The sequence below is a fragment of the Nicotiana tabacum genome, chromosome 16 (genome assembly GCF_000715075.1).
Source record: "Nicotiana tabacum cultivar K326 chromosome 16, ASM71507v2, whole genome shotgun sequence".
In the NCBI taxonomy this organism is placed as follows: Eukaryota; Viridiplantae; Streptophyta; class Magnoliopsida; order Solanales; family Solanaceae; genus Nicotiana; species Nicotiana tabacum.
Genome location: NC_134095.1, coordinates 92,003,576 through 92,016,045, shown reverse-complemented (window position 1 = coordinate 92,016,045; position 12,470 = coordinate 92,003,576).

Sequence of the window (12,470 nt, the reverse complement as noted above, 5' to 3'; positions counted from 1 at the left end):
AAATAAAAATGGCTAATTGTTAAATACCCATCAAAATTAGATAAATAATTAATAAAATATCTAATAATTAGATAAAATGAAATTAAAGCTAAATAGGTGAAATTAAGGTAATTACATAATATTTAAAATATAAAATGACCGATTATTGAATTAAAATAGCATAAAGTGTACAATTAGGCTATAATTGTAAAATTATTATAATTATAGCCAAACAATGCCAAGTTGGCTAATTTGTGAAATAATTAAAATCTAATAGGATTAAAAATGATATATTGAGCTAAGAAGTACTTTGAAATTACTTGTAATGTAATTCATGAATAATTATTGAATATAAAATACTGAATAAATTAGAAAATAAATTGATAATAATATGGAAAATAACGAAAAAATACCAATTATTATAAAAAGTGATTTTGAAGGTAGATATGCAAATTTAAAAATAGTTTGAGGAAAAATTAGGTATCAACAGTTTCCTCTCTTTACCCGGGAAGGATGAAAGAGTTTTCGGGTAAAGAAATGATGGCCAATTTTGACCAAGTGAAATAGTCCGAGAGATTAGGCTGCACCCTGGCTTCTGAGCTGCCTACATATCCCTGGTTTCACAGGAATCAGGTCGTATGTAGTTCAGGATCCATCAGCGGAGTATACCGATGAAGCCATTTCAAGAACGGACGCAACACCTAGGGCTGGGTGAGTGAACGGTTTACGGGAATGGTTAGGTTTGATATGGCTTGAGGGAACTGGAGCGGGATCGCTCCTGCTGGGATAGCGATTGCTTGCTGGCTTACCTGCAAATAGAAGCAATAGAAGTGTATACTGTGCATAAATTTAAACATGATGCAAATTCCCGTCGGACCATGAATGTTGTCTTTGGACGGTTAGGAATGGCGTCCTCGAACCATGATGTCCTGGACCATGGTTTGTTTGATGCAGGATTCGCAGGCCATGAAATGATGTTCTTGGGCTATGATGATGTTGCCTTTGAACCATGACGCCTTTGAATAATGATATGCAAAGGATTGAAAGAGATCCTCAGGCCATGACATGGTGTTCTCGGGCTATGAAGATGGTGCCTCCGAACGATGATGCCTTTGGATGAGTTGGTGATATTTCAGCCCATGAAGGATGCAGTAGTATGATGTGGACAAGACAGAGCTTAGTCTTGCGAATTGAAGGGCAGAGCTTAGCCCGAGATAAATAGTGTTTGGGATAGCGCTTAGTTTCGAAGAAAATTGGAGGCAGAGCTTAGCCTTGGAAGGCAGAATGGTAGCCTTATGCAGATTGGAAGGCAGAATAGTAGCCTTATGCAATGCAGATGCAGATGGAGGTAGAGCTTAGCCTCGGAAGGAAGAAAGGTAGCCTTATGCAGATTGGAAGGCAGAATAGTAGCCTTATACAATGCAAATGCAGATGGAAGTAGAGTTTAACCTCGAAAGGCAGAATGGTAGCCTTATGCAGATTGGAAGGCAGAATAGCAGCCTTATACAATGCGAATGCATATGGAGACAACGTTTAGTCTCGGAAGGCAGTATGGTAGCCTTATGCAAATTGGAAGGCTGAATAGTAGCCTTATGCAATGCAAATGCAAATGGAGACATCGTTTAGTATCGGAAGGAAGAATGGTAGCCTTATGCAAATTGGAAATGCAGATGGAGACAACATTTAGTCTCGGAAGGCAGAATGGTAGCCTTATGCAAGAAATAAGATAACAACTGATAGTAGAGTTTTCTTAGCTGATAGCAGATTGCGGCGTTGTGATTACTAGGAGCATTGTGACATATGGAACATCACTAGTGTGTGCTGATAGCAAATGTTGGAAAGTGCAATGGTTCTTGAGAATCGTATTCTTGAACAATGTTTGTCCTATGGGCATACAATATGTTTAACGATTTCGCAATCCTAGTGCCTGCATCTAAAGAAAAATCGTGAGTTTTGTAAAGGGGAAGGTTAGTTCGTATTTCCGTTGGCTTTTGCTTGAATCGTTCTGCTTTGATCTGGTAACACCATCTGTATTATTGGGGTAGCATTGATAAACAAAGAAGTTTCAATAATAACATGCATGATTTTGTAAAAGTATGACGTAAATTAAAAATGACTTTTAGATGAATCGACGACTGTGACGTAGTTCAGGACATTGCAACCTCTCCTGCTACGGAATTTTGAGGGTCCTCCTTAAAATTCTGCCCCAGTTTGATGGATTGACGTCTCTGACTATTGCTCACACGGTGATTGGCTGAAATTACTTCGAAATTTTGAGGGTCCTCCTCAAAATTCTGCCCCAGTTTCCAATTGCGGGGAGGGGGGAATGGAATTTTTATTGAATTGTGACCGAACCCATAGGGCTGCCTTCATATCCCCTCTTAAACGGGAATCAGGTCAGGCGTAGTTCAATTTACATCATATAAAGAAAACATAAAGATTACACATAGCAACGTTTGACTACATCTGAATTGATCGAATTTGGCCACACTTCTCCATCCATTTTTGCAAGTATGAGGGCCCCTACTGTCAAAACCTGGTGAACCATGTATGGACCTTGCCAGTTGGGAGAGAACTTCCCTTTGGCTTCATCTTGATGCGGAAAAATTTTCTTCAACACCAGCTGCCCCTGTATGAACTGTCTTGGCTTGACTCTTTTGTTGAAGGCTCTAGAAATTCTGTTCTGATAGAGTTGACCATGGCAGACTGCATTCATTCTCTTTCCGTCTATAAGGGCTAGTTGCTCATAATGACTTTTTACCCACTTTGTGTCGTCGAGCTCAGCTTCTTGTATGATCCTTAGGGAAGGAATTTCTACCTCAGCGGGAATGACAACCTCTGTACCGTAAACCAGCATATAAGGGGTTGCCCCAATTAATGTGCAGACTGTGGTACGATACCCTAGAAGAGCAAATGATAACTTCTCGTGCCATTGTCTGTGATTCTTTATCGTTTTCCTCAATATCTTCTTGATATTCTTGTGGGCGGCTTCTACAGCTCCATTCATCTGAGGCCTATAGGCTATGGAATTCTTGTGTCTGATCTTGAAAGTTTCGCACATTGCTCTCATAAAGTCGCTGTTGAGGTTGGAGCCATTATCAGCAATGATTGACTCTAGAATTCTGAATCGACAAACAATACGGTCGCGGACAAAGTCTGCCACGACTTTCTTAGTCACTGCTTTGTAAGATGCTACTTCAACCCATTTGATGAAATAGTCGATGGCTACTAGGATAAACCTGTGTCCGTTGGAAGCGGCAGGCTCGATTGGTCCAATCACGTCCATTCTCTAGGCGGCGAACGACCACGGTGAGCTTGTTGTGTTAATCTCGCTTGGAGGTACCTTTATCATGTCTGCATGTATCTGACAATGGTGGCATTTCTGGACATACTGGATGCAGTCCATTTCAATAGTTATCCAAAAGTAACCAACCCAGAGTATCTTCTTTGCTAAGACAAAACTATTCATATGTGGACCGCAGATCCCACCATGAATTTCCTCTAGTAGCCTGGATGCTTCCTTTGCGTCGACACATCTTAATAATCCTAAATTGGGAGTCCTCCTATATAAGATTCCTACACTATGAAAGAAGTTGTTGGACAATCTCCGAAGTGTGTGTTTCTGAGTAGGATTTGCAAGCTCCGGGTACTCTCCTTTTGCCAAATATTCCTTGATATCATGAAACCAAGGCTTTTCGTCTGCTTCTTCTTCAACATGGGCACAGTAAGCTGGCTGATTATAGATCTTCACCGGAATGGGATCAATGAAATTCTTATCTGGATGCTGTATCATAGATGATAGGTAGGCAATGCATCGGCGAACTCATTCTGGATTTTGGGAACTTGCTGGAATTCCATCTCCGTGAACCTCTTTCTCAATTCCTGTACATGATGCAGGTATGGGAGTATCTTGGAGTTCTTGGTCGTCCATTCTCCTCGTACCTGATGTATAAGCAAGTCTGAATCTCCAATCACTAGCAGCTCTTGAACGTTCATGTCAATGGCTATTTTGAGTCCTAAGATGCAGGCTTCATACTCGACCATATTGTTGGTGCAGGGGAACCTGAGTTTGGTAGACACCGGATAATGCTAACCGGTTTCTGATATTAGGACTGCTCCTATGCCAACTCCTTTGAAGTTTGCTGCTCCATCGAAGAACATTCTCCAACCTTCATAGGATTCCGCAATGTCTTCTCCTATGAATGATACCTCTTCATCAGGAAAATACATTTTCAGGGGTTTGTATCCTTCATCCACGGGGTTTTCAGCAAGGTGGTCTGCCAGTGCCTGTCCCTTGATCGCTTTCTGAGTTATGTAAACAATGTCGAACTCACTCAACAGATTTGTCACTTGTCTAGCTTGCCGGTGGGCATGGGCTTTTGAAAGATGTACTTTAAGGGATCCATTCTCGATATGATATATGTAGTATAGGCACAGAAGTAATGTCTCATCTTTTGAGCTACCCAAGTCAAAGCGCAACAGGTGCGTTCTAATAAAGAATACCGGGCCTCGTATGGGGATGGACTTCTTACTGAGATTATAAATGGCTTGTTCCTTCCTCCCTGTTTCATCATGCTGCCCCAGAACGCAGCCGAAAGCTCCATCTAACACTGCAAGGTAGAGTAATAAGGGTCTACCTGGCTTGGGCGGGACTAAGACTGGTGGTGTTGACAGGTACTCCTTGATTTTGTTGAAGGCCTTTTGGCAGTCATCGGTCCATTTGGTGGCGGCGTCCTACTTTAACATCTTAAAGATTGGCTCACAGATAACTGTAGATTGTGCCATGAATTGACTGATGTAGTTAAGTCTTCCCAAGAAACTCATCACATCCTTCTTGTTCCTTGGCGGTGGTAGTTCTTGAATGGTTTTGACTTTCGATGAATCCAATTCTATTCCTCGGTAGCTCACAATAAACCCAAGCAATTTCCCAGCAGGAACCCCAAATGCACACTTTGCGGGGTTTAATTTCAGGTTGTATCTCCGTAGTCTATTGAAGAACTTCCTCAGATCTTCTATGTGGTTAGTGGCCTTCTTCGATTTGATAATAACATCATCTACATATGCCTCTATCTCCTTGTGTATCATATAATGGAAAATGGTAGTCATGGCCCTCATGTAGGTGGCCCCTGCATTCTTCTGGCCGAATGGCATCATCTTGTAACAGTACACTCCCCGCGGCATAATGAAAGCCATTTTCTCAGCATCTTCCTCATCCATCCAAATCTGATGATAACCAGCGAAGCAATCTACGATTGACTGTAGTTCATTCTTGGAGCAATTGTCAATTAGGATGTGTATATTTGGCAAAGAGAAGTCGTCTTTCGGACTGCCCCGGTTGAGATCCCTGTAGTCGGCACAGACTCTAACCTTCCCATCCTTCTTTGGCATTGGCACAATGTTGGCTAACCATATCAGGTATTCTAATACCCTACGAACCTTAGCGTTGATCTACTTGGTGACTTCTTCCTTGATTTTCAAGCTCATATCAGGCTTGAACTTTCTGAGCTTTTGCTTTACCAGTGGACATGTTGGATTGGTTGGTAGTTTGTGAGCCACAATAGACGTACTTAGACCAGTCATGTCCTCATATGACCAAGCGAATATGTCCTCATACTCCTTTAGAAATTTTGTGTATTTTTTCTTCTCTGATGGCGATAGGTAAATGCTGATTCACATTTCCTTGACGTTTTCTACATCTCCTAGGTTGACAATTTCGGTCTCGTCCATGTTGGAGTTAGGTCTGTTCTCAAAGTTCTCAACTTCTTTGACAATCTCGTCAGGTATTCCATCTTCCTCTGAATCCATGTCCGTTTATTGTGTTGTCTCATTGCATGTCACATTCATTGGTTCATCAAGACAAGTAATAGTAATGCCCAAGGCTCGTCGGGCTTTGGTTGTCTTGATGGTTCAATTCTTGAGATGTTCCCCTATGCTCATAGCTTGTATGGAAGGGCCTTCCTCCCCCTCCTCCTCGAGAATAATGCAACAATCCATATCACTATCCTCTAGAAACAAGTTTTTCTCTTCATCTGACCCATAAATAATGTTGGCTGGTTGGAAGGTCTACTCTAGATGCGGTATTGGCTGCTCTACTGGGTAGTAAGGACAGCGCCATGGTGGCGACTAGCTATTGAATTCTTCCCAGGTGTATTCATATCCCAAACCGAAGGTAGTGCCATGTTTCTTGAGTTTTATGGGTTTAGAGATTCCTTGGAGGTTCTTGCCGAGCCCTTTGCCAAGTTTGTACCCACTCCAACTCAGTATACTCTCGATTTTGCTATCCCACCATTTGTCTTTGTCGATAGCATTGACCCACTCAATGTGGTGGTAGGTTTCTCCACCCAGCTTCCTTCTTCCCTCGATCGCCGGAATGGTCTGGCGATTATATATAAGGTTGCTACCGTCTCCGCGAATGATCACTTCCTGGTGATTCTATTCGAACTTTACTGCTTGATGCAGTGTTGATGCTACGACCCCAGCAACATGAATCCACGGCCGTCCCAGTAGTAAGTTGTAAGACGCTGGTACATCTATCACCTGAAAATCGACCTCGAACTAGGTTGGTCCTATCTGCAGGCATAGAATAATCTCACCAATGGTGGACCTCTAAGAACCATCGAAGGCTTTCATATTGATTGCTCCATCCTTTATCTCATGCAACCCTTTACCCAACTTCTTGAGTGTTACTAACGGACAAATGTTAAGAGTGGAACCTCCATCGATCAGGATTCTGGTGATGAAATAATCTTCGCATTACACGGTAATGTGCAACGCTCTATTGTGCCCCAACACTTCAGGTGGCAGCTCGTCTTCATAAAAGGTGATCTTATGGCTCTCCAGCACTTGTCCTACCATATTAGCCACTTCCCCGCTAGTGATGTTACTTGGTACGTATGCTTCATTTAGCACTTTTAACAAAGCCTTCTTATGCGTCTCAGAATTTTGCAGCAAAGAGAGAATGGATATTTGTGCTAGTGTCTTGTTTAACTGGTCCATGACCGAATATTACTTGGCCTGTATTTTCTTCCAAAGGTCGTCCGGACCTGTCTCAATGAGGGGCGGCCGATTGGAGGCCTGCTTGCTTGATTCAGCTAGATGTTCAGGTGTATAGACTCTACCAGTTGTTGTCATACCCTGTGTTGCGATAATTTCTTCAATCCTGGCCTTGCCCTTCCTTCTCGCCTCGGCTGTATAGTCCCAGGGTAAAACATTTGTATAGAATGGTGGCATGGTAGACATCGCCACTGGGATCAGCGCGACTATCCTTACTTCGAATGGAACATGTGCCTTGGGTGGCAAGACTGCAACCTCAGATGGTGCGAGTGCATTTGCCGGAGACACGAATTCAACCTCAATTGGTACCAATGTCTTTGCAGGTGGCGCTGCTTCAAACTCAAGAGGTATAGATATATTCACCTCAGCGTTCTCAAACGGTTGGATCTGGACTATGATTGGATTGACAATAATTGTTGGTTTCTTTGGGTCATCACCTTCTGAGATCAACCCGATTGATCCCTCGGGATCCCAGTTATCTTCTACTTCGATCATGTAGATACCTCCACCCTTATGGTCTGGCAGAGGGTTGTTGCGGACGTTTAGAGAAGGTTCCTTTTCCACAATGATCTTGTTATCGATCAAAGACTGTATCTTCTCTTTCAAGGAGCGACATTCATCGATAGTATGCCCTTTCATGCCGGAGTGGTATGCACAAGACTTGTTTGGGTTAATCCACTAAGAAGGATTCTCAGGGGTTGCAATAGGGATGAAGGTGACATAACCAGCAGCATTGGGCTTCTCATACAGCTGGTCGATGGGTTCAGCGATGGCTATACCTACCCATCTCTTTTCAAACTCCTCATGAACAGCTTCACCAAGATAATGCTTCTCTTTTCAAACTCCTCATGAACAGCTTCATGCAGATCCTTTCATCCTTCCCTACTCCAACCAGCTTGTCGCAATATGTCCTCAAATGGACCCTTGGATCACCCGTACCATCAAACATTTCAAACTTAGGAGGTTTGTACCCCTCAGGCAGTTCGACATCAGGCTGTATGCAAAGGTCCTCATAGTTCAGCCCTTCGATTCCTTTGCTTCCCTCAATGCCCTCAATCCGGCTGGTCAATTTCTTAAGTTCCTTGGCCAAGTTCATGATAAGTAGATCCTTTTCATCAGACTCAGGTGTGCATAAGATAGGTTGGGTGGAGTGTGGCATGGTCTCTATGTAGATAGGAGTGTTATGGTGGCCTGGTGTATGGGTGTGGAAATGGTCGTTTGTGGAGTTCTGAGGTTCTGGGATGAGTAGTGGAGTGTTGTTTGGGGTATGGCAGGTGTTGCATTGGTTCTTTGGTGGAGCAACATGATGATGAGGCGGGGGATGATTCTGCTGTTTTGGGATATTTTGAGGAGGTGTAGGGTTTAGAGCGTTGGGGAAGTTGATATCTAGGGTGCTGAGGGAAAATGACAGGTTTGCCAGATTTCGAACCTGATCGAGCTCTTCCTGGAATTTCAACAGTTTTTGTTCAAGCTATGACACATTCTCGTTAGGAACCCAAATACCATGGTAATCAGTGGCCTATACCCATTCAACTGTGTTCTCCTTCCTGATGTTATTTAAATCTTCCATTTTATACTTGCCTTTGTTCTAGCCTTTAGAGGGACTAAGAGGAGGAGTGGGTGGAGGGCCCTTGGATTTTGTGAAATAAGATGATGATGCCAGAGTGCATGAACTAACCTTTAGGGACGGGAATAAAAAGAAAGAAAACAAAAATAAAACAAAAGGTAATCAAGTCAGTGGGGATTATAAAAGGTATTGCAATATTTTAAACACATAGTGCGGGAATGTAAAACGTGTCCTAATTTGGGAATCTCTTTGTGCCTGAGGTAGGCCTAGCAATAGATTCGGAGAACTTCAAATGCCAATAAATGCTTCATTTCATAATATAAAAATAGACGAATCCCAAAATGATACTAAGATAATAATAAGTCACTATTGACACTGGGCCTTATTACATTTGGAAAGCGAGCAAACCTAATCTATTTGGCCTCAGAAGGACCTTCCTCAGGTTGAATGCTCTCGTTGATCAAATCCTCTAGTTCGCATAGGTTCACCAATAAAAATGCCTTTGCCAGGTGTTCTCCTTCATTTCCCTTATTGTTCTGGCAGTTGGTGACTCTCTTCCTCACTTTTCCTTCAAATTCCAGCAGACTGTATTCTAGATATTCCAACTTTTTGCTAGCTTTGGTGTCCCTCTCTTTCCACTCATTGATTTGGTCATTCGATGGAAGACTCCTCCACCAGTCTAGCAAGAGTGGGGGCGTGCTAACCATACCGAAACTGGGGATCTCGTGCCTCATTTTGTGCAAAACAAAAGGGTTAGACCATATCCCCACCGGACTCGACTATTTATACATTTATGATCAGCACATTAACATTTAGTTCTCCAAATTAATGCACAAAACGTGATTGCGTTCGTTGGGATTATGGAAGGCCCGATGGACTTTGGATAAGTCTTATCTTAAAGGATAATTATGTGGACAATATAACTGATCCAACTAGGTTTGACCATGATGCATGTGCAATTTAAACAGAGTAAGGTTTCTATGGGTTTTAGACTGGTACCCTTGAGTGGACAACTCAAGGGGGAAGGTGCAGAACTATCGACTGCACCGCTGATCGACTAGTTTTACCGCAAATAAGCCTTTCCGAATTTAGGGTGTAATATATAGGAAGGGCGCAACCACTCATCAAGCGTTGCTATAGTATTTGTTTGGCACGAGTGGAGTATGATGTTTGAGCATTATTATGCAATAATTAAAAGCATGTTGACATGTATTTGCACGTTAAGAAAGCGATAAATACAACAATTTTATAATTTGAAGCAGCAGTAAAAAAAGGAAACAAGAAAGATGTGTCAGTTTTGCTTTTGAAGAAAAAATTAAACGCTTAAAGAAATTAAACAAGTAATTTCACATAAGAAGGGTACAAATTCACAAAAACGGTATGAAATGGTAAAAGCCTAAATATCCCAGCAGAGTCGCCATGCTGTCGCGCCCTCACGACAATCGGGTTTATGACATTTTGGTTGGGACAACTCTTTCCTTTTAGAAAGAGGGTTTGCATTTTTGAAGAGTCTCCACCTAATGATTTTAAGGTGCGTTAGGGCACCTATATGGTTCATTTATAACTACGTTTGGTAATCAGAGATAGGGTAAGGAGAATAGTAGGGGATTTAAGTTTAAGTACACAGGTATTTGAAAAGTAGTTATTAAAAGCAAGATTTTGAAAAGAATTACAATCTAAGCATATTTGAGAACGTAGAAGGGGGTGTCCTAGGTTTGTTTATAATATGGATCACATCAATGCAATACCCGGTATGACACTCCTCAAGGAGGGGCTACACGTGGTATTAATGAACCGGTCATCATATCCATATCTAAACTTTCCGGTCCCGTGAAGGTAATTAAAGCGAGGGTTGGTCTCTGATCGCTACCAACTCGACGCTACACTAAGGTAGGAAGAGCGGGTCGCAATAGCTTTTACCCGATATGAGGGTCGGGATCGAATTCCTCAGGGAGCTAGCAGTGGAGTTGGATTGTCTGTCTATCCTAGAAATGTGTTTGTACTCCTAATGTCACTTCAAACATTTTTGGGTTTTCAAATTATAACTATTTTCATAAAACTATTGATTAACACTAAATTATGCTACGAGAATATTGCTAAGTTGTATCTAGTAGGAAGTCGGGCACTAGGGTCGTGACACTACCTAGGTGGCTAATTGACGGGTAAATGTTACTAAGGGTCGATTGACATAATTGGGGCTTATGCTATAACCTTTGCACAATTTTACCCACTCTCACACCTCTCGGTAGAGAGAGTAATTTTTCCCAGTTGACTCTCTCTAGACCAAATGGGTAGGCAAATTAGACCAAGCAACTAGGGTTCGAGTAGGGTAATTACTCTATCGAGCTTTAACCCGTTAATTGGGACTATCATTTCTCATGAGTCCATCCCAATTCCTTGTTGGGTCAATTTTTGGGTCATAGGCTCTCTTTCTCAAGAAGGGTTAAACCCACAAAGCTTGAATCAGTGTTTGCAACCACCAATTCTAGATTAAAACATAAAATTAACTCAAATAGCAAACACCCATAGTCAATCTAACACTAGATGGCAACACCTTCAGTTACCCACACTAGGGTTGAGCCACAACCCTAGCTAATGGGTTTAGCTACTCATACTAGATAAAGAAATTGAAGAAATAGATGAAGAACTAAGAATATTAATTAATTGCTAAAATTAAATTACAAGAATCTATCGTAAATGTAAAGCAAAAGTGCCAAAAATGGCTACAAAATACGTTCTCACGAGCGCAGCTCTCTACTAATGTATCTCCCCTTCTAAAAAAATGGTAAAATGTTCCATTTATACTAGGCTAGAAAACCTGGACAAAAATACCCCTACGAGGTCAGTGCGGGCCGCATTAAATAGACCGCGGCCACACTGGGCTTACTTCTGCTTCTCTGAACTTAGACTCCGCGGACCATGTAGAACGGACCGTGGCCGTGGAGGGAGCTGGCGCGGTCCGCGCAACCACGACCGCATGGCACTGGCTTTGTAAACTTCATCTCTCTGAATCTCATGATCGCGGACCGCACAAAAGAGTAGTGTAGCCACAGAGCCTTCACCGCGGACCGCGAGATGTGTACCGCGGCTGCGCTTCTTCTAGCTTGATTCACCAACTCTCTGAACCACCTAGTGCGGCCGCATTCCACTTTGCGCAGTCCACACTAGGCCTTCTTTTCTTAAATTTCTTGGTCTTTGATACTTGAGCAGGTTTCACTCCTTTTTGTGGCGATCATTGACATTTCGTTACTTTGTCGATCAAACCTACGATCAAGCACATCTTGTGAGCCTTTTAGGACTATTTTGTAACAATATATGATCAAAGCATAGGCAAGTAGGGGCATAAAACATGTTAAAATCCTAACTTATTAACTCCCCCAAACTTAAACCTTTACTTGTCCTCAAGCAAACAAAATAAGACCCACCCCCTAAAGGAAAATCCAAGTAATTCCAGCTGTTCTAAAGTAACCTCAACAAGCATCAATTGGGACTAACAATTGCCCTCAATACGAATGGATCATTAACAAAATTTAAACTTTGAAATAATATGGATCAAGTGTGACACAAGAGCATCAAGAATTGAATCATTACATCAAAGAACTCTCTCAATTACTTTGGTCGCTGTGGACCCCAAACTCACACATCCTCAACTCCCCCTAAGCAAATCTCAGCTTTTAGAGTATAAGCACGCAAACCAAGGTTAATGGGAAGTCACTCATCTCTCTCAAGTAAAGGTCACAAGTCCGGCTCTAAGTACCATATGCTTGACCCACATGTAAGTATCCACTAATGCGAGCGTCATCCAACTCAAGATCATATAGGGCTTTTGTGGAGTCAATGTGAAGGCTTTTGGTTCAGGGTAGGAAAAGTT